This window comes from Lithobates pipiens, unplaced genomic scaffold (genome assembly GCF_037356315.1).
Source record: "Lithobates pipiens isolate NorthernLeopardFrog02 unplaced genomic scaffold, aLitPip1_a1.2 Scaffold_10, whole genome shotgun sequence".
Taxonomy (NCBI): Eukaryota; Metazoa; Chordata; class Amphibia; order Anura; family Ranidae; genus Lithobates; species Lithobates pipiens.
The window spans coordinates 174,481,436-174,505,714 of NW_027507686.1; the positions used below are offsets into that span (position 1 = coordinate 174,481,436).

The 24,279-nt window shown below is 44.1% G+C and overlaps 1 pseudogene; it reads left to right on the top strand.

The window, feature by feature from the left end:
* The window catches only part of LOC143925905 (embryonic protein UVS.2-like), a 68,085-nt pseudogene extending 64,999 nt beyond the window's left edge, over positions 1-3,086 (top strand).
* The last annotated feature ends 21,193 nt before the right edge of the window (positions 3,087-24,279 follow it).

Here is a 24,279-nt window from a genome sequence, read left to right on the forward strand (position 1 = left end):
CTTTTGATGGTCCTTGCATCATTCTGAAGCCAATGTCATTTTGACATGACATCAGTGATGTTTTAATCTGTAAAAGTGTCTGCAAATTTATTTCAAGGGTTACTCCTGATTAAAAAGGTTGAGACAGGCTGCTCTACACTATGGAGAAGGAGGGTTTCTAAAGTGCCGTCATAAGGTGACGCCGCTACTCCTCCATAATTACAATATGGTAAGCGAATGTTGCCGTGCAAGGACAGGAAGAGTGTTCCAGGCAGACTCACTAGGTCAAGGCTGTCCAAACATTTTTCAAAGAGGGCCAGATTTCATGAAGTGAATATGCGTGAGGGCCGACTATTTTGCCTGCCATTTTTGAACCATTAAAATTAAATGCAAATTAAATATTTTATGCAAAGTTTATTGTAAACAGCATACTATTCATGTCATAACAATATATGATGAGAGAGAATATATACATACATACATGCATACATACACTTTGCTCAGGGTAACGAGCTCAGGCATGTTGTGTAACTTTCTCAAGGAAAGGAACCATGTTCCGGTTTGATGTGGCCCCCCAAGTATATACATCGGTGGCTCCCAAAGCTCAAGCATGTTAGGTATATTAACAGCATAAAAACCCCTATCTTCTTTAGCCTGTGAAATCCAGAGCACCACGCGCATTCTTAGTATGAGCCGGGGCATGTGGCTGGGCGTGTTCACAAGTCTATGCGCCCGAGTCCGCAAGGAAGCTGACAGCGCCACCGCCAATCACAGGCACGGTGACATATCCCCGATCTCTGCATCTGCAGAGATCAGGAATATTCTCAGTGCCTGTGATTGGTTCTTCGCTCTCTCAGCTTCATAGCTGTTCAGGCACATAGGCTTGTGAACACGCCCAGCCACACGCCCTGGCTCATACTAAGAATGAGCGTAGCGCTCAGGATTTGTCAGGCTAAAGAAGATAGGTATATTAACAGCATAAAAAAAGCTAACACGCTCAAGCTTTGGGGGCCACAGGTGTGTGAGCATATATATACAGTGGTGTGAAAAAGTGTTTGCCCCCTTCCTCATTTCCTGTTCCTTTGCATGTTTGTCACACTTAAGTGTTTCGGAACATCAAACCAATTTAAACAATAGTCAAGGACAACACAAGTAAACACAAAATGCAATTTGTAAATGAAGGTGTTTATTATTAAAGGTGAAAAAAAATCCAAACCATCATGGCCCTGTGTGAAAAAGTGATTGCCCCCCTTGTTCAAACATACTATAACTGAAGTTGTCCACACCTGAGTTCAATTTCTCTAGCCACACCCAGGCCTGATTATTGCCACACCTGTTCACAATCAAGGCATCACTTAAATAGGAGCTGCTTGACACAGTAAGGTCCACCAGAAGATCCTTAAAAGCTATACATCATGCCGAGACCCAAAGAAATTCAGGAACAATTGAGAAAGAAAGTAATTGAGATCTATCAGTCTGGAAAGGGTTATAAAGCCATTTCCAAAGCTTTGGGAATCCAGCGAACCACAGTGAGAGCCATTATCCACAAATGGCGAAGACATGGAACAGTGGTGAACCTTCCCAGGAGTGGCCGGCCGCCCAAAATTACCCCAAGAGCGCAGCGACGACTCATCCAAGAGGTCACAAAAGACCCCACAACAACGTCCAAGGAACTGCAGGCCTCACTTGCCTCAGTTAAGGTCAGCGTTCATGCCTCCGCCATCAGGAAAAGACTGGGCAAAAATGGCCTGCATGGCAGAGTTCCAAGGAGAAAACCACTGCTGAGCAAAAAGAACATCAAAGCTCGTCTCAATTTCTCCACAACACATCTTGATGATCCCCAAGACTTTTGGGACAACATTCTGTGGACCGATGAGACAAAAGTGGAACTCTTTGGAAGGTGTGTGTCCAAGTATATCTGGCGTAGAAGGAACACTGCATTTCATAAAAAGAACATTATACCAACAGTAAAATATGGTGGTGGTAGTGTGATGGTCTGGGGCTGTTTTGCTGCTTCAGGACCTGGAAGACTTGCCGTGATAAAAGGAACTATGAATTCTGCTGTCTACCAAGAGATCCTGAAGGAGAATGTCCGACCAACTGTTCGTGTACTCAAGCTGAAACGAACTTGGGTTCTGCAGCAGGACAATAATCCTAAACACACCAGCAAGTCCACCACCGAGTGGCTGAAGAAAAACAAAATTAAGACTTTGGAGTGGCCTAGCCAAAGTCAAGACCTGAATCCTATTGAGATGTTGTGGTATGACCTGAAAAAGGCCGTTCATGCTCGAAAACCCTCTAATGTAACTGAATTAGGACAATTCTGCAAAGATGAGTGGGCCAAAATTCCTCCAGGACGCTGTAAAAGCCTCATTGCACGTTATCGCAAATGCTTGGTTGCAGTTGTTGCTGCTAAGGGTGGCCCAACCAGTTATTAGGTTTAGGGGGCAATCACTTTTTCACACAGGGCCATGATGGTTTGGATTTTTTTTCACCTTTAATAATAAACACCTTCATTTACAAATTGCATTTTGTGTTTACTTGTGTTGTCCTTGACTATTGTTTAAATTGGTTTGATGTTCCGAAACACTTAAGTGTGACAAACATGCAAAGGAACAGGAAATGAGGAAGGGGGCAAACACTTTTTCACACCACTGTATATATACACATATATATGCAAATTCCAAATGGGGGCCACATCAAACCGGAAAGCGGGCCACAAATGGCCCACGGGTCGGACTTTGGACATGCCTGCACTAGGTAAAAATAAAGGGGGAAAAACCCTAAAAAAGAAAACCAATGCAGCCATCACATCTAAGGACTAGGAAGCTACAATATATATTTGTGTTCCTGGATTTGGATAGGCTTTAATTTATTCATTGCGTAGGCATTTTTTGTGCCTTACAGCTGTGGTACAATTCTAGATGTCAGCAGAGGAAGCTTTAGGTGAAATTAGAGGTTACAGCTCCTAGTCTAGGTAAACCCTGTGGGATCCGCTATTGAGCAATAAACACCTGTTCATATCTGGAACCCCTTCTTGCTTTTATTTAAAATTTGATCAATACTCTAAATCCTTTTTTCATGTTTTCTTTCTAGTGAAACAATAATAAGAGGAAGAAGCCAAATCTATAAGAGAAGATATACTGCAATTCGAGTTTTGGTTTTATTGGTTATTTACACATGCCTACTCTTGGTTGTGTCTGCATGTTGATAATTAAATAAATTGTAATATTATTTATAAGTGATTTAATAAAGATTAACAATTAAATACCATACATTTGTGTTGGTGCACCATTGTCTTTGCTTATAGTTCTGTTACTTTGTCATGTACTATAGCAGGAGTGAGGACCAATTCCCACTATGTGCAGTGACCACCACAGGGTAAAACATCTGTCACCGCAGGAACACACTGCAATACAGCCTAGCGCTGCGATGTAGCATGCTGCATTTTATCGCAGTGCACCGGCCTGTATCACACTGTGGTGCCAGGCAGTGCAGCACCTTGCCCAACATAGCAGAGAATGAAGTTTCCTCACAAAGTCACCATTCCTCACACAGTGCTCAGCGGTGGGGGCAAACAGGTGAAATTACACAGTTAGCCACATTAGCAACAGTGTCTGGTCTGGTTCAGTTGAGAGGAGGGTGAGAGAATGTTCCTACAGTAAATGGGAACTGGGCATAAATTATAATATTTCATGTTAACCATTTGGGTAAGGTAGAGTGAGAAAAAAGGGAAGGAGGGGCAGCCAGCTTGGGAGAGGAGGTGGCGGTGGCAAGTGACAGAGGTTCTGTCGGAGGGGTGAACTGGTGTCTGTATGGCTGCCCTTGTAAGTGGCAGGGTCCTTATATTAGTGCCTGCTGCCTAATTGAACCCTCTTAGAGGCTGGGCCATGGTATGTGAGGCCTTGTGACGTATATAGCAGCTTCCCTCTTTGCCTTTGGGCTGAAACAAGTAGAGTGTATTGTTTAGCTTGTGATAGAGCTGGTAGAGAGACTCCACACTCGGTGTCTCCCAAAAAGTCTCTGTGTCAGGACAGGTGTCACTGGCAAGTGAAAAGAAGTTGTCCTTCCAGCGTGGAGCTCAGTGAAGTAATTTGGCTTCAAGTTCTGCCCACGAGGGGTGCTAACTCACATAAGAAAGTAATCATATAAATTATCAGCATGCAGTTCCCACATGCCTATATACAGAGCACCCCCTTTCTGAGTCATCCTTTTTTTGCCACCCCTACTCACCTCTCATTACCATTCCTTGGTTCCACCCCTACCCATCTTCCATTACTGCCCATTTAAAGAATACAGAACCACGTATCATTTTGTGATGATAAATAATTTGTATGGAATTTGTTAACAAGAAATGCAGTAAAATATATCCCCTTTAGCCAGTAGCAACAGAGCCTCCTCCAGCAACAATAGATCCACCCAACAACAATGGGCCACCTAAACAACCCTCTCTCTCTCCCATCAGCAACAAAAGCCCCCCCCCCCCCCAGCAGCAACAACAGATCTCTCCACAGCCATCAACAGATTGCTGTCCTTCTTGAGCATCCCCACTCTCTGCGCTCACGCTACTGCCTTCCTCTAGCTGAGTATCATCATCAGAGCCTACAAAACACTGGGCATCCTCCTGGAGCATGTACGCAACACTGTGCTCAAAGAGTTCAGGAGACTCCTCAGGAGGACATGGTGGGTCTAGGGAAGGAGTCACTGATAATGACATTGAGAGGAGGGAAGACGATGCGTTGGCAGCTGCTTTGCTAGTACCCTGAGCCTGGGTGAGAGAGGATGAGGAGGATGAAGAGGGCTTGGTCATCCACTCTAACAAGTCTTCGGCATGTTGCGGCTCAACATGTCCAGCTGCCAAAAAGAAGCACAAGCGTGTCCCATGGCCACGTGCTGATGATGACGATGCACCGTGTCCACGACCAGCACTGTTGTCTCTAGACACAGAGCCTGCTTGCCCTCTTTTATCGGCTTGTGCCTGTCTACCTCTCCTTGTTGGCCTTCCAGACATGGTAATGGCCTGAAGGGAGATGGGAAAACCAGCAATTGGGTAGTGTATATTGTGCTGGAGGCACACACAACACCCACTAACTCCTGCAGATGGCAATATAGCTAGCTATATAGGTGGATATAACGGTGTATACTGCGGTCAGGGCACGCAGACAGCACGCACAATCTCCTACAACTGACTGCAAGCTCTATTAAAAAGAGCAAGATAGCTAGCTATATAGGTGGATATAATGGTGTATACTGCAGTCAGGGCACACAGACAAGAACCACTACAGAAGAGCAAGAACGCAAAATCGGCCGATAACGAACGGTGTATACTGTGTTGAAGGTACACAGAACACCCACTAACTCCTACAGACGCCAACACATTACACAAGGCCGCCGCGCTGGCGGCCTTATATAGTGTGGGATTTGTACTACACAGCCTGAGCTATGATTGGCCACAGGCATCCTGCTTGTGGCCAATCATGGCTCCCCTCGCTGCCGGCGCTGTGATTGGCTAAGCATGCGGGGTCTCAGTGCATGCTTGGCCAATCATGAGCCAGCAATGCACTGCGATGGCGCAGTGCATTGTGGGCCGTGAGCGCCACACGAATTTGGCGCAAACGGCCCATAACGTTCAGTATTCACCGAACGGACGAACAGCCAATGTTCAAGTCGAACGTACATTCGACTCAAACACGAAGCTCATCTCTAGTCAATAGGTATCAAGCAGGAGAACAGCAGGATTCAGGTATCAGGACAAGCTGAAGATCAGTCAGCAACCGTCTGGGGTCAGATCACTTCTTTAAATAGGCTGTCTGGCGCCAATTGATGCACACAGACATCTACGGGCGCCCACAGGCATGCGCATTACGCACTGGACAGTAACTAATAGTTCTCTTACACCATCTCTTTCTTACACTTGGCTTTCTTCGGACCACCCCTGGTCAGTTTAGGCAGTGGCACTCGCATGATCATCTTCTAATTAATCTTTTCCTTTTGAAAGTACTACCATTTTATATCAATAACACCTTCACAAGCGCAGGAGAAATTCTTTCTTTGTTTATATTGTCACTAACATTTATAGGTAATATTTTAAACCCCGCTGGAGCATATTAGATCATGCCTTATCAACTGTGGGTATTAGATTGTGTATATGGAGGTTTTCTATTTGCGTGTGTTGTTTATTTTTTCTCCTCTGTGGGTTGAACGGGATGGACTTGTGTCTTTTTTTAACCAGATTAAAGTGATTGTAAACTCTATACAACCACTTTTACCTACAGGTAAGCCTATATTAAGGCGTACCCGTAGGTGCTGGAAATATCTCCTAAACCTGCACGGTTTAGGAGATATTTACAATATACGCGTGCGCTGACGTCATCGGTGCATGCACACTTTAGAAAGGGCACGTTTCTAAAGGGATGATGCCGTGACTGGCGGTTCTCGTGCTCATGCGTGGAGAGGGACATCACGTGACTTCGGCCAGTCACAGAGCCGGAGTCCGCAGCCCTGGAAAGAGGGGTGAAGATGGATGCTTCCAGCCAGCGGGATCAAAATGGTGACATCGCAGGCTTTGTTTTCAGGTAAGTGATGCATAGTAGCCCATTATGCTTTACGTTTGCGGGTAAATAAAGAAAAATTAAAACCCATCAGGGTTTAATTCTTCTTTAACTATGTTCCTAATTTACGAGAGATCTGTACTGTGGGGGGCCTGGGTTTGGGGGTTGTTGATTTGTGCTGGAAAAAGGGGGGTGGTTTTGGCTGTAATCTGTAAAGTGTCCTGTGTGTTACTCACTCCTGACCCCTGCACTATGGACACTGAGTGGAATTAATATAAACTGGAGCAGACATAATCTTGAGTATGGCAACCATTCAGCTCATGGCTTTCATTTTCAAAGCTTAACTGAATAAACTGAAGCTATAAGCTGATTGATTACTATGCACAAATGCTCCAGATTCTGCGTGCTCCAGTTCTGATAAATTCCCCTTACTATGTTTTACATTTCATGCTCCTTATTACTGTACTCTAAGTGCATTACATTCTTTATTATGGTAGGCTGTGTGTAGAAAAGCCTAGATAATGGAACAGTTTCATTTTAACCACTTCCTGCCTTGCCTATAGCAAAATGACGGCTGAGCAGTGGTTCAGTTATCCTGACTGGGGGCACACATTGCGGCAATCGGTGGCGTGGTGTGTCAGTCTGACACACCGCTCCACCGATCTTGGTAAAGAGCCTCCGACTTATTTATTATCCTGGTGCCCCAGGGTCTCCAAAAGTGTGATGGGCAGTAAGGGAATTAGATGCGTTATTTATTCCCCTAGAAAGTTGGAAGGTGCTCTTTGGACATTGGGCCCCTCTTTGCATCTATACTGTGAAAGTCTCCCCCATGTGGTATTCTCATACTTGGGAAGAGTTGCATAATGTGATTTGGGGAATATTTGTAAGTATTTTTAAGCTGTGTATGAGAAATAACTTTTTAAAATGCATTTTAGGGCCTCAAGAATCGAAATAAGCAGTTAGAACATTATGATTGATCAATTTACAAATACTATATGAATATATTTTTTTGTTAACAAAGAAATGTAGCAGAATGCATTTTGGCTTAAATTTATGAAGAAGGATTATTTATTTGCAATTTTTTATAACAGAAACATTTTTTATTAAACATTTGTTGGTCAATTTTCCTTTATGTAACAAAAAATACAAAACGCACTGATAATTAAATACCACCAAAAGAAAACTCTATCTGTCTCAAAAAATTATATAGAATTAATTTGTGTACACTGTTGCATCATTGAGTTATTGCCATTCAAAGCGTGACAGCAATGAAATCTGAAAACCGGCCTGCAGAAAGAAAGGGGATGAAACAGTCTGTTCTTGAAGTGGTTAAAGGGTCAGCTCATCCAAAACATACTTTTGTTTAAATGTGCAGCAATGCATGGTAGTGCATTGACATACCATATGTTACAAAAAAGGGTCATATGCAATCTTAGGACGTATTAGGGTGCATTGGCTGCAATTCATTTTAAATGGGCTGCTCTAACACAACGCACATTAACTTGCAGGATCTGCAGCTGCCTTACCAGATTGGTTGACACATACCTGCTAAAAAAGGTTTTCTTATTTAGGCTTTCTATGCTGCCGCCATGTGTATTACTCCACAGGCGTTGTAAATTTCCACATAGTAGGTTCAAAAACATTGCTCCAGCGAAACCGGAAGGGACGTCACTCGTTGTGGCCAGTGAGGAGTGACGTCAGTGGAAACTAGTCACCTATGTGACCTGAGACCTCCAAAAAGATGTCACTGTCCAGAAATGAGTAAGCAGAACTGACGTGCCTGCTGCAAAAGATGCGGGCGGCATCCCGAGGCCCATTCGCCACCATCTTGAGAGCCGGAGAAGGAATCCACCGACGCCGGAAGTTGACCATAGAAATTTCCGAGGAACAGATGATCCCCAGTCATCTGTATGACTCTCGGAGACCTGGGCGCAACGTAATGACATCACGACTGGCCTGACAGTTATAAATACTGCCATGTACTCAAAAGCCAAGATTGTCCTGTTTTTTTTTTTGATCTCAGCCTTTCCTGCCTAGAGGAGAGATGTGGGGTCTCATTGACCCCACATCTCTCCATAAAGATGACCTGTCATGCACTATTCCTATTGCAAGGGATGTAACATTCCTTGTGTAGGAATAAAAGGGATAAAAAAATTTTTTTTTAAGGGAAAGAGTAAACAAAATAAAGATAAAATAAACAAAAAATTAAGGCTCCTGGTCCCCATGAGCTGGCATGCAAAATTTTTAATGCATGACATGTTAGGTATTTATTTACACGGCGTAATGTCATCTTATGTCGCGTACACACGTTTGGACTTTCCGGCAGACTTGGTCCGGTGGACCAGAGTCTATCGGACAATTCCATCACGTGTGGGCTCCAGCTGACTTTTTCTGCCAAAAGTCCGGCGGATCTAAAAATAAGAGTGGCTTCAAATTTGTCCACCGGACTTGGCTTTTAGCAGACAATCCATTTGTCTGTGTGTTAGTCCGACGGACTAAAACCGACGCTAGGGCAGCTATTGGCTACTGTCTATGAACTTCCTTATTCTTACTCATCACGTTCAAATCCGTCAGATTTTTGGATTGATCGTGTATGGCCAAGTCCGTTCATTTGAAAGTCCGGCAGACCTCAGCTGCAAATCCGTTGGATTGTCCGCTGGACCAAGTCCGTCCAAAAGTCCAGTCTTGTGTACTGGACATTTCACATTATACAAAATGTTTTTTGTTTTGTTTTTTAATCATGAAAAATTGCTGCGCAAATACCATGGGACATAAAAATTTGCCACAACCGCCATTTTATTTTTATTATAAAAAAATATGTTTGGGGGGTTCTGAGTAGTTTTCTAGCCAAAAATGTTTTACATGTAGGGGTGAAAGTACCAGAATTTGCCTGGTTGGGAAGTGGTTAAAGTATATCCAAAGCCAAAACCTTTTTTTTTATAGGGCAGAGAATAGGTTAAACCCCATCAAGTTTTTCTGCCATCTATGTTGCATTGGGGAGATTTCCCTTCTCCCACAGCCACAACAGGAAGTGAGAGAAGATCTCTTCAAAGTGAAAATGACCTCTCGGACAATTGTCACTGCACCATGGGTCCGTGTTGGAATACTTTCATTCTATTCCTGATCTAGTGGCAATAAAAAAAATTGGTAGTAAAAATGATCACCAGCACAAATAGAGAGGGTGAATCCCCTAAATGGGGACCAAGACAGCTATAAGAACCTGACATGGGGTTTTAATCGTAGCCTAATCTTTTCAAAGCTAATAAAAAAGTTTTGGGTTTAGAAATATTATGAGGGACTGGCAGTGAAATGGAGTTATCAGTGATGGGACATTCTACATTTTGTGTAGACCAAGAAAGGGGAATCTTCACCAACTGCTACGGCCGTGCCATTCCCTTAGTTCAGTCGGACTCTTCAACTCGATGGCACTGAAATAAGAATTGTAAAATACATTTTTAGATGTGCTGGAAAAACAGGAAATTGTAGAAGAAAATGGAGGTGACATTACATAAAGATAAGACTGAATACAGAAAAAATATATATTTTAGATGAAGACTTTATATCTGATGAGAACTTTATACACGCTTGTAATCTCTTCCAACTATATGTAAACCCAACTCACTAAAATCTCTTAAACTCAACATGTTATTGTAATTTCAGAAATTATTTTCAAAAGTTTCCAATGTGCAGCTTTCATTAGAATAAATATCTGGTGATCCTGCCATGAAAGTCCCCGTTCAGGCACTTCTTTATTTAGGGTGACAACATTATACCGCTGCCTCCCAACTCTGCTCTTTCTTTGTCATGCAGGCTTCCAATGGAGACTACAAGTGATAATTTCAATACACATTATGAAGACGTGGGGGTTCATTTACTAAAGGTGGAGAGTACAAAATATGGTGCAGCTCTGTATAGCAACCAATCAGCTTCCAAATATTTTTGTCAAAGCTTAACTGAACAAGCTGAAGCTGATTGGTTACCATGGATAGCTGCACCAAGTTTTACACTCTCCAGTTATAGTAACTCAAGCCCTCGGTCTACTGTTGTCACCATTCATAAAGCTGTGTAGACAGGGCGATGACTTCTCGGCAGGACATTGATACTTTAAAGAAGACCTTAATAAAATAATGAGGTGGGCAACTACATGGCAAAAGCGGTTTAATCTTGAAAAATGTAAAGTAATGCTCTTGCGGGGCTAAGAATATGAATGCAAGTTACCCACTAGAGGGAGACCCTCTGGAGCAATCCAGGATGGAAAAAGATCTGGGGGTCCTAATAGATGACAGGCTCAGCAATGGCATGCAATGCCAAGCTGCAGCAAGCAAAGACAGCAGAATATTAGCATGCATTAAAAAAAGGATATTCACTCAAGAGATAAAACTATAATCATGCCACTTTATAAAACTCTAGTTTTGCCACATCTGGAGTATGCCATCCAGTTCTGGTCTCCAATCTTCAGGAAGAATGTGCTAGAACTGAAGAGAGTTCAGAGAAGGGCAATAAAGTTAATAAGGGGACAGGAGGACCGCAGTTACGTGGAATGACTACAAACATTAAACTTATTCTCCCTGGAGATGAGATGCTTGAGAGGAGATATGATAACAATATACAGATATCTCAATGGTGATTCTAGCATAGGGAATAAACTATTCAGTCTTAGGAGTATAAGAAGACACGGGGCCACGGAAAAAAACTGAAGGAAAAGTGGTGTAACCTTACATTGCGCAGGGAGTTTTTCACTGTCAGGGTGGTAAGGATGTAGAACTCACTTCCACAATCGGTGGTGTCAGCAGGAAGTATTGATCATTTAAAAAAAACTCTTAGATGGGCATGTTAGTGAGCACAATATGCAGGGATATGGGATATGATTTATTTTTATTTTTTTACATGAACACACAGTAAAGGGGGCACACGCTGCTCCCACTGTGATTGGACACAGCAGGAGCCAATCAGTGGGTCCGGCTGCCGCAATGGCCACCACAACCCGCCAATCGCTCTGAGGAGACGCAAAGCAGAAGTGTGCTTGTGTAAACAAGGCAAACTGCTGATCTGTCAGGGAGCAAAAGAGAGATCTTGTGTTTCAGCTAAGCTGAAAAACAATCTCTCTTTTCCTCCAGTGTATCTGTCCAGAAAACACCTCCCGGGCACACACTTAACCCCTTGATCGTTCCTCATGTTAACCCCTTCCCTGCCAGTGTCATTAATACTGTGATTTTTTTTTTTAGCATTGATCACAGTATTGGTATCACTGGTTCCCAAAAAGTGTAAATTAGTGTCCAATTTGTCCCCTTCAATGTTGCAGTGCTGCTAAAAAGCGCTGATTGCCGCCATTACTAGTAAAAAAAACCACAATGCTATAATTTTTTGCGCAAACCAATCAATATACAGTAATACCTCTTATTGCGAGTAACGCGGTTAACGAGTGTTTCACAATATGAGCTATTGTTTTTTAAAAAGCCTGACTCGGTTTGCGAGCGTTGTCCTGCAAAACAAGCAGGATTCAAGCCTCTGCGGTGTGCAGTACCGCATTTGACCAGACGTGCGGGGGTGTCGGTGACACTCGGAGCCACTCAGATGCACTCAGAGCCAAGTGCATCTGAGTGGCTCTGAGCTCTTTCTGAGTGTCTCCGGCACCCCCCACCTCTGGCCACACGCGGTACTGCATACAATAGAAGTTACTGTGGAACGAATTACCTGAGTTTCCATTAACTTCTATGGGGAAACTCGCCTTGATATACAAGTGCTTTGGATTATAAGCATTCTTCTGGAACTAATTATACTCGTAATCCAAGGTACCACTGTTCGCTTATTTTTTTTTTTAAATATATGATAAATATGTAGCAGAATACATATTGACCTAAATTGGTGAAGAAATTTGATTTGTTACATATTTTATAGCAGAAAGTATATATATACACGATCGGAATTCCGGCCAGAAAAAGACCGATGAGAGCTTTCCATCGGAAAATGCGACCTTGTGTATGCTCCATCGGAATTTAGCTGTCCGAATTCCCGCCAACCAAAAATTGATAGCATGTTTTAAATTTTCCCGATGGAAAAACTTTCTATCGGAAATTCTGATGGTGTGTATGCAATTCCGACACGCCAAAAATCACACATGCTCAGATTCAACTACGAGATGGAAGCTATTGGCTACTGGCTATTGAACTTCCTTTTTCTGGTCCCGTGGTACGTGTTGTAAGTCACCGCGTTCTAAATGATCAGAATTTTGTCTGACCGTGTGTACGAGCCATCAGAATTTCTATAGGAGCAAAAATCTAAACAGCTTGCCAGCTTTAAAGAGGAGGTCCAGCCCCCCCCCCCCCCCCACACAAAAAAATTAAAAGTCAGCAGCTCCTGACTTTTAATATGAGGACACTTACCTGTCCTGGAGTCCAGCGATTTTTCCAATTGCCTCTCAGGTGCTGCTGCCTTCATTCGTGGTAAGGGAAACCGACAGTGAAGCCTTTTCGGATTCACAGCCAACTGCCTACTGCGCATGCGTGAGGCGCACTGCACTCTCTAACTGACCCAAGAGCAGAGGAAGGAGGAGGGGGCCGAAATTCTGGGGGACCTCATTGCATCTCGCCGCAGCCAGGTCTCCCGAAAGTGGGCATTGATACCTGGGTAATTGGAGCTTCCACTTTTGAGTGGAACTCCGCTTTAAGACTTATTTTTGCAAAGTACAGTATTTAATAAGATGTCTGTGAGTCAATAATAAATGTGTATATTTTGGCATTTTTGTTGGGCACCAACAAACCAATTTTATTCCAGACTATGTACAGTTGTTTCAGACAATTTGGCCTTCATCTTTGCCATGTGTATAGCTATCTTTGGAATAAATGGCTCTGTGATTTTAGGATATATTTGCACTATACACCAGAGGTCCTGGGTGTGCATTTGGCCAATGGGCTGTTGAGGAACAGCTCTGTCCGCTCTACTGAAATGAGGATTAATTCTTTTATTTTTGGGAATGAGAATGCGAATATCTTCTGTTCTAGGAAGGCTTTACAGGGCTACGCACTAATTCGGTTGGAGGGTTTTTGGATTCCCTTAGTCCTTTCTCTCTTTCTATGGTGATGCTGTCTGTGCCATTATTTCATGGTGAAATGCACCACACACCACACAAAGAATAGGAAAACTGCTCTCATGCCGAGCTTTAGACAAGCTGGATGGATAAAGTGCTACCCTTAAGGAAATGTATAGCCGTTTACTTTGTAATTTCTTTCTCTGCTCTCCTATTAGGAAGATTTACCCAGCATTCATGATTTTTAGTGTAGCTCATTTTATATATATATATGTATGTCAGTACTTACCAAAGTAATAATTTGCACTGAACCCTTGTCCAGTGACTTTGTTATTGTCGCTGGAGAACTGGAGAAATACCATTGGCCCTTTGGATTTTATCTCCATTTGGCTTAATAGTCCGCAGTAAACACCAATGAGTGACGCATTACGGTTCCCACCATCTCTAATCTCTAGGTAGTCATTGGAGCATTGCAGAGTTGACTCTATCTTCAATTCACTGAATGTCAGAATTACCTGGAAAATATTCATTATTGTAAGACTGAGTAATTTAAATAGCAGTATATGTAACATTCACCAATAATTCACTACCAATGTATCTTCCTGGTGTGTGAGTTGTACATTACAGTGATTGATTGAACTGCTATCAATGTTTTAGTGAATTTCACATTCTTGGCTTAATAAATACGCCCCAATCATCAAGTCACATTTCATACGGAATATTTACAAAGTAGCATAAAAAACAAGATTAAGCCCATGTCATACTTGAGATTGATAAAATGTGTAAGAAGAATAGAAAAAGGACTTCAATGGATTCAAAAGTAAACTGTAATCATCAAATGTAATCATCAAATGGATCCATATTTGTAACTGCTGATTACATTGTCAGAATTGCAATCCAAAAAAGGTTCTACAAATATCAAATATAGATCCATTTAGTTATGTTTTCATTTAAAGGGGGACATTTGTTGACCCCAAATGTTTGTATATGATGGCTAGTGTGAAAGTGCTGGGAACCCTTTTATATATATATATATATATATATATATATATATATATATATATATATACATATACATATATACACACAGTATATCACAAAATTGAGTACACCCCTCACGTTTTGTAAATATTTTATTCTATCTTTTCATGTGACAACACTGAAGAAATTACACTTTGCTACAATGTAAAGTAGTGAGTGTACAGCTTGTATAACAGTGTAAATTTTCTGCCCCCTCAAAATAACTCAACACACAGTCATTAATGTTTAAACCGCTGGCAACAAAAGTTAGTACACCCCTAAAATGTAATATGTCCAAATTGGGCCCAAAGTGTCAATATTTTTTGTGGCCCATTTTCAAGCACTGCCTTAACCCACTTGGGCATTGAGTTCACCAGAGCTTCACAGGTTGCCCTCTTCAACTCCTCCATGTTGATATTACGGAGCTGGTGGATGTTAGAGACCTTGTGTTCCTCCAACTTCTGTTTGAGGATGCCCCACAGATGCTCAATAGGGTTTAGGTCTGGAGACATGCTTGGCCAGTGCATCACCTTTACCCTCAGCTTCTTTAGCAAGGTAGTGGTCATCTTGGAGGTGTGTTTAGGGTTGTTATCATGTTGGAATACTGCCCTGCGGCCCAGGCTCCAAAGGGAGGGGATCATGCTCTGCTTCAGTATGTCACAGAACATGTTGGCATTCATGATTCCCTCAATGAACTGTAGCTCCCCAGTGCCGGAGCATTCATGTAGCCCCAGACCATGACACTCCCACCACCATGCTTGACTGTAGGCAAGACACATCCATATCCTTAATCTGCTTGTCTTTAGCAAACTGCGGGCTTTCTTGTGCGTCATCTTTAGAAGAGGTTTCCTTCTGGGAAGACCAATGCAGACCAGTTAAAGGCAGTATGCGACGTATGGTCTGAGCACTGACAGGCTGACCCCCCCCCCTTCAACCTCTGCAGCAATGCTGGCAGCACTCTTACTTCTATTTCCCAAAGACAACCTCTGGGTATGACGCTGAGCATGTGCACTCAACCTCTTTAGTCAACTCAGTTTCAGGGTCTTGGTAATCTTCTTATAGCCTAGGCCAGTGATGGCGAACCCATGGCACGCGTGCCGCTGCCGGCACGCTGAGCCGTCATTGTGGGCACGCCGTGACAATTACACTGTCATCGTTAGTCCGCTCCCGTGAACTACATTTCCCACAGTCCTCTTGGGATAGCGGTGACGTGTCCGAGTGGGCATGGTGCATGCTCCGAACGCTGAAGCCACGCCCCCCGTTCTCAAACATCTGACGCACCTGTTGACGTGCCTGCATGGGAAATCTGACATACGGACACCACCGGAGCCTGACCCCGCACTGATTTCAACAACTCAAATGTGAGTGTTATAACCAATTGCCGACCGGGCCATAGGCAAAAGATGGCTTATTCTGGTAGAGCGTCCATGGACGCCCTCCCAGAATCTTTCTCCCGCGCGCCCTACAGTGCGAGGGGAGAGGGGAAGAGGGAGTGAGATGCAATGCTATGCCCATACTCTGCCCATACTCTGCAGTACCCTGCCCATACTCTGCAGTACCCTGCCAATACTATGCAATACTCTGCAGTACCCTGCCCATACTCTGCCAATACTATGCAATACTCTGCAGTACCCTGCCCATACTCTGCCAATACTATGCAATACTCTGCAGTACCCTGCCCATACTCTGCCAATACTATGCAATGCTCTGCAGTGCTCTGCCAATACTATGCAGTACTCTGCCAATACTATGCAATACTCTGCAGTACTCTGCCAATACTATGCAATACTCTGCAGTACCCTGCCCTTACTCTGCCAATACTATGCAATGCTCTGCAGTACTCTGCCAATACTATGCAGTACTCTGCCAATACTATGCAATACTCTGCAGTACCCTGCCCATACTCTGCCAATGCTATGCAATACCCTGCAGTACCCTGCCCATACTCTGCCAATACTATGCAATACTCTGCAGTACCCTGCCCATACTCTGCTAATACTATGCAATACTCAGCAGTACCCTGCCCATACTCTGCCAATACTATGCAATACTCTGCAATAACCTGCACATACTATGACAATACTATGCAATACTCTGTAGTACTCTGCCCATACTCTGCCCATACTCTGCCCATACTCTGCCCATACTATGCAATACTCTGCCCATACTCTGCAATACCCTGCCCATACTATGCAATACTCTACAGTACTCTGCCCATACTATGCAATACTCTGCAGTACTCTGCCCATAAACTGAATAAAGCCTTTTTTAAATAACTTACTACTCTTAGAGCGGCACTGCTCTATCTAAAAAAAAAGGGGGGGGGGGATCATTATTAGTGTCATTGTGAAACGACTGTACGAATAGTTTTTTCTAAACTAAAACCTCGTTAGTCAGGTCAGTCAAAAATACGTCGTTTTGGTTTGCAGTTTGGGCACTCGGGCTCAAAAAGGTTCGCCATCACTGGCCTAGGCCATCTTTATGTAGAGCAACAATTCTTTTTTTTCAGATCCTCAGAGTTCTTTGCCATTGACGTGCCATGTTGAACTTCCAGTGACCAGTATGAGAGAGTGAGAGCGATAACACCAAATTTACCACACCTGCTCCCCATTCACACCTGAGACATTGTAACACTAATAAGTCACATGACTCCATGGAGAAAAAATGTCTAATTGGCCCCAATTTGGATATTTTCACTCAGGGGTGTACTCACTTTTGCTTAGACATTAATGGCTGTGTGTTGAGTTATTTTGAGGGGCAGTAAATTTACACTGTTATGCAAGCTGTACACTCACTACTTTACATTGTAGCAAAGTGTCATTTCTTCAGTGTCGTCACATGAAAAGACATAATAAAATATTTACAAAAATGTGAGGGGTGTACTCACTTTTGTGAGATATTGTGAGTGTTTGTGTGTGTGTGTATATATATATATATATATATATACATACACACATACACACAGCATACAACCTTTTGTTTAAAAAATGCATAGTTACACAGTTACTTAGGCTGAAAAAAGACACAAGTCCATCTCGTTCATACAATCCCAAATACACAATCCTTCACCCAGGTTGATCCAGAGGAAAGTGAAAAACCAGAGTAAAGCATTATACAATTTGCTACAGCAGGGAAAAAAAATTCTTCCTGATCCCCCCGAGAGGCAATCGGATATTCTCTGGATCAACTTTACCTATTAATGTCAGTATCCAGTTACATTATTTTCATTTAAGGAAAGAATCCAGGCCTTTCTTAAAGCAATCTACAGGGCTGGACAGAACCACCTCTGGAGGGAATCTATTCCACATTTTTACAGTTCTTACTGTGAAGAAACCTTTCCGTATATTTGGAGATGAAATCTCTTTTCCTCTAATACATGACAAAGGATTCCCAGAGCAAATTTTATAGAGATGAACTCTTTAATTTGAGCTCCACCCACTTTCCTGCCTTACCATTGGTTCATAAACATAATGAGCAGACTTACTGACCAACAGTAAGGCTCCACATCAGAAGTAATAGTTGGTATTTGCATAAAAAGCTACAGAATTTAACGCTGATGCAACAAATCTTAGTTATCTGCCAAACAGGATTCTTTTTTTTTCCCTTTCCCTTTGAAGGCTCTTCCACAGCTACGCTTAAAGGGATTGTAAAGGTATTTTTTTTTCTTAAAATAACAAACATGTTATACTTACCTTCACTGTGCAGCTCGTTTTGCACAGAGAGGCCCCAAACCTGCTCTTCTGGGGTCCCTTGGCGGCTGTCTCTGCTTTCTCCCGCAGGTATTTCTCACATTCATGTGAGCTCCCTCGCATGGTGAGAAGCACCTGCGGGTGTGCGCTCCCATGATACAGCCGGCGGCTATAGCAGCTCGCTGTATCACACGGCCCCGCGCCCAGTGTGCCGCGTCATTGGATGTGATTGACAGCAGCGCGAGCCAATGGCTGCGCTGCCTTCAATTCCTCCACTCCAGCCAATCAGCGGCCAGGCTGAGTGGTGAAGAGGAAGTCGGGGGCGAGTGCGGGACTTTTGAGGGTTGAGATAAGTAAAACGGTGGGGCTGGAGGGGGGCTGGCATTGTCAGATGTTTTTTCACCTTAATGCATAGAATGCATTAAGGTGAAAAAACATTTACCTTTACAACCCCTTTAACCTCCCTGGCGGTAATCCCGAGTCTGCCTCGGGTTGGGATTTTACAGGAGCGGTAACCCCGAGCCAGACTCGGGATCGCATCGCTGGATGCAGGGAGGACACAGGGAGTTACTTACCTTGTCCCCTGGATCCAGCGATGTCCTCCGCGCTGTGTGATCGAGCTGTCCTCCGCTCAATTCACAGTGCCGAATGCCGCCGAGCTCCGTTCCCTGCGACGTTACGGCGCACGGGAGCGGAGAACGGCGCCAAATTCAAAAAAGTAAAAAGACACAAAACACACACAGCACTGTAATCTTACAGATTACAGTACTGTATTAAAAAATGACACACACCCTTTGTCCCTAGTGGTCTGTGCAGTGCCCTGCATGCACTTTTATATTATAAATACTGTTTTTTCTGCCTGGAATTTGGAGATTGTCCATAGTAACCAGAAAGTGTCCCTTTTTCAGTTTTTTAGGTTTTGTTTACATTATTGAATAATTTTTATTATTATTTATTATATTATAAACTTTATCATACCCGGGATGTCTGCTAGACTCTGGTTTGAACAGATTTAAGAGAGTTATTCCTAAGAATTACAGGACTACAATATAAAACACCAAATTTCCATGCAAAATAATTGTACCGCTTTCAACACCTAAAACCAGAATGAATCATACCGCCAGGGAGGTTAAAGACAAACTTTGTTCTATGACATTTTGGATAGAGCCAAGATGGGGTTAGAATCTCTGCCAGACTTTTATTTCCATCTGTGTCACTTGAATATTCTTTCATTTCTTATTTAAAGTGGAGGGCCACCCCAAAAAAAACAAAAAACGCATTAATAATCTTAAAAATATTCAAAGAATGAATAAAACATTTTTTTTCACTTAACTGAAACTGCTGTTGCTAGGCAGTCTTTCTAATCTGCCTCTTCCTATTCCGCGGCACTTCCTCCTCTTCGGTGAGCGGCCCCGTTTCCTTCTGAGGCATGTGTGTGTCCCAGAAAACAATGGGGCCATTCACAAAGTGGCGCGCGACTCGCGCATGTACAGTAGGAAGCGGGCAGTGAAGCTGCAAGGCTCCACTGCCTGTTTCCCTTCGTTAAGATGGAGGTGCCGGCACCCGATCCAATGGACGGAACGGCCTCGGGGCGACCGACATCGTGGGATCGCCGGACAGTTAAGTGTCCTTTATTAAAAGTCAGCAGCTACAGTGTTTGTAGCTGCTGACTTTTAAAAAAAAATGTATTGGCCCGAAACGCCCCTTTAAGACAGAAAAGGGAGATTTACTAAAACTGGTGCACTCAGAATCTAGAATGGTAGCCAATCAGCTTCTAACTTCAGCTTGCTCAATTAAGCTTTGGCAATAAATCCTGGAAGCTGATTGGTTTCTATGCAGAGATGCACCAGATTTTGCACTTTCCAGTTTTAGTAAATAACCCCCAAAATGACTGCAAATCACTCCAAAGTAACACAGACAAACCGAAAAACACCTTGTTAGTAGAGTAAGGATGGGTTTGACATTGCAGTCAGTGCCGTCTGGTCCATGGAAAAGTTCTGTCTTTTCTAGTACAGGCCTCACAAGGACAGGAAGTGAGGAAATATTTCCCCAAAGTGGTCACAGAAAGGAATAAAAATTTGATAGATTCAAAACGTTCATGCTGCATCCGAAAAAACTAAAAGCAGGTCGGATGCTCCTTTAGGCTCGTTTCGCACTTGTGTGATGTGGGAACCAGTGCGATTCCAGTGCAAAGTTAATGACACCCCCAGATCAGTTCGCAGATTGCAGTTCCAACTGTGAATTGGTGTAGAAAACGGATCTCACAGATGTGAACACCCATGCGATCCGATTCCAGTGCAGACCAAAAAAAAGGATCCTGCATTTTTCCATTTTGATCCAAATGCAATGCAAACTGTATGGTTGAATTCGCACACATATCGCATGTGATCTGCACAGCAAAGCGGTTTGAATCACATGCGATTTTTGGCATCGCAAAAGTGTGATCTCAGCCTTAATGTTAATAGGATTTTGCTCATCTGTATTGAGCTGTGTTCCAAAAGCATGTCAAACTCATGGAAGAAAGGCCAATGGATTGGAGCCCTTACAGAGCATGGAAAAGCCACACAATGGTGTGTTGTGACCCATTGCTTGATTGTATTAATATATTGGAAAGTCTAAAATACTGCAACAAAAGGTCATTTGACATGTTGGAAGAAGTTGAAAATGTCTCTGATATACTTACTTGATTTTCTGGAGGAGCAATGATGATATAAGTGCCATTTACATTTTTTGGGTAGGGGGAGGGGTAATTTGGGGACACCACAGTACTGCCATTTGTGGTAAAAGTACCGCCATACGCCACTGTAAATGAAACAAAAAAGTGTGCATTAGATACAAAGCCCCGCATCATAGTTTTAAGAATCACATTTATTGGCCTGTTGACTCTCCCAGAAGTATTTGGCAAATCTTATAATTAGCTCCATGTTTTAGGCACTTTCTTCATTTCCAAAAAATGAGATCTACTTTCCAAAAAGGGTCTTCTGTACTGTTCTGGCAATTTTATCTAATGTTTTTTTATAATATCAAGTAAAAGAAACTGCTTGTTTTTTCCTTTATAAATTAAAAAATAGAATAAAAACCAAATGGTATTAAATACCATCAAAAAAAATGTGTTTCCAAGAAATTATATACATTTTATTTGGCTACACTATTGCATAACAGAGTAATTGTCAGTTAAACAACTAAAAATTGATACATGGTCTGGCAATGATGGGGTATATACTGTACAGACTGGTTCTCAAGTGGTTAGGGCACCACGATTAAATGCTTTGGACCTTACGTAGTCACGCTCTTGAGCGTCTGTGGCACAAGACTAAAAGCCCTGTACACACGGTCGGAAATTCTGATGGAAAAAGTCCGATGGAGCCCACACATGATCGGAATTTCCGACAACAAGATCCGATCGCACATTTCCTGTTGGAAAGTCTGACCGTGTGTACAGGGCATAAGTCTTTCAAAGGCTTCAACTAATACAAATCTGCCCTGAAAAAATACTATTCTTTCCTCCACAATGCCAAGCAGACCTATTCAGGGGCGTACCTAGAGCATTTGGCACCCGGGGCGGATCCTATATCTGGCACCCCCCCCACCATAAAATGTAAAAACACCCACCGTGTCCCCTGCATACCTCTGCATCCTTCAATATATTTTTGTCACTACTGTGTACCCCCCTCTCCACAACTGCACCTCTGGACCCCTTTAAATTACACAGCACCCTGCACCTCTGGACCCCTTTACATTACACAGGACCTTGTACCTAAGGACCTCTTTACATTACACAGCCCCCTGCACCTCTGGACCCCTTTACATTACACAGCAGCCTGCACCTCTGGACCCCTTTACATTATACAGCCCTTGTACCTCTGGACCCCTTTATATTACACAGCACCCTGCACCTCTGCACCCCTTTACATTACACAGCCCCTCACAGCTCTGGACCCTCTGCATGTTACACAGATCCCCTACAGTGCAGACCCCCCTCCCTACCATACAGACCCCCATCTACAGTGTAGACCCCCCTACAGTACAGAATCCTCCCCTACAGTGCAGACCCTCCTACAGTACAGACCCCTCCACACTATAGCGCAGACCCCCCCCCCTACAGTGCAGACCCTCCTACAGTACAGACCCACCCCCCTACAGCGCAGACCCCCCTACAGTACAGACTCCCCTACAGTACAGAATCCTCACCTACAGTACAGACCCCCCTACAGTGCAGAATCTTCCCCTACAGTACAGACCCCCCCTACAGTGCAGGACCCCTTCTACAGTGCAGGACCCCCCTACAGTGTATGACCCCTTCTACAGTGCAGGACCCGTTCTACAGTGCAGGACCCCCCTACAGTGCAGGACCCCCCCTACAGTGCAGGACCCCCCCTACAGTGCAGACCCCCTACAGTGCAGACCCCCTACAGTGCAGGACCCCCCTACAGTGCAGGACCCCCCCTACAGTGCAGACCCCCTACAGTGCAGGACCCCCCTACAGTGCAGGACCCACCACAGTAAAGAACCCCTAGTGTACCTGGAGCCCAAGGCAGCGGCATTGCAGGGGGGAGGTGCGAGCAGCACCCGAGTGGAGTGTCACCTGTCGGCTCAGTGATCCGGGACCCGGCGCAATAATCCCCTTCTCTCTGTAGTCACGTGACTCACATCACGCCGTTCTGATCAGTCTCGGGCAGCGGCTGTCACTCCGAGTGAAGCCGCCTCCCCCTCCTTGTCTACACAGTGCTGTGCATGGAGGAGGGGGAGGCGGCTTCACTCTGCTCGGCTGTGAGTGACAGCCGCTGCCCGAGACTGATCAGAACGGCAGCGCGACGCGACCACAGAGAGAAGGGGAGCCGGGTCCCGGATCACTGAGCCGGCAGATGTCACTCCACTCGGGTGCTGCTCGCACCCCCCCCCTGCAATGCCGCCCACTGCCAGTGCCTCGGGCTCCTCTGTGTGGGCTGCGAACCCGAGGCACGGCGCTGTCTGACACTTCAGTTGCGGAGAGGGGAGGGGGGGGCGCTGGCCTGACACCCCCCCAGTGTGTGGCACCCGGGGCGGCACGCCCCCCCGCCCCCCCACTTAGTACGCCCCTGGACCTATTTTACAACTCTTATTAACACCTTCTCATCCAGTCCCCGTAAACTTTTCTCTACCTTCAACTCTCTACTTCGTCCTCCACCGCCTCCACCCACTGACACTGACTCACTCACTGCCCGGGTGATTGCTAATCACTTCAAAAACAAGATTGATACCATGCATGATGAAATCTCCACTTTACAGGTATCTGCCCCAGTTAAGACCTCATACCAACAGGTACAATTAACACTCCCCTTATTCAAATCTGCTACTACAGACAAAGTTGCTAAACTCCTTTCTATCGCCCACCTGACCACCTTCCGCCTGGACGCTATTCCCTCTCAAACACTACGGTCACCCTCTGACTCTATCCTACACTCTCTAACCCACATCTTCAATCTCTCGCTCACCTCTGGCATTTTCCCCAATGCCCTAAAACATGCACTGGTCACCTTCATACTTAAAAAAACGTCCTTGGACCCTACCAATCTTAATAACTTATGCCCTATCTCCTTGCACCCCTTTTCCTCTAAACTCCTTGAACGCCTGGTTTACAACGAACTGAGTGACCACCTCATTAAGAATAACCTTATTGATCACCTTTAATCTGGATTTCGCCCTCAACACTCCACAGAAACTGCTCTTTTAAAACTCACAAATGACCTATTAACTGCAAAAACCAACGGACGCTATTCTGTACTCCTACTTCTGGACCTTTCAGCTGCCTTTCACATGGTTGACCACCCCCTCCTCCTCAAGAAACTTTACTGCCTTGGTCTCCGTTACTGTGCTCTTCAATAGCTCTCATCCTACCTACCCCAACACACCTTCAGTGTCACTTACAATTCTACTTCCTCCACTCCTCTTTCCTTCTCCTTCGGGGTCCCCCAAGGTTCTGTTCTTGGACCTCTTTTATTTTCAATCTACCTCTTCCCTGGGTCAGCTGATA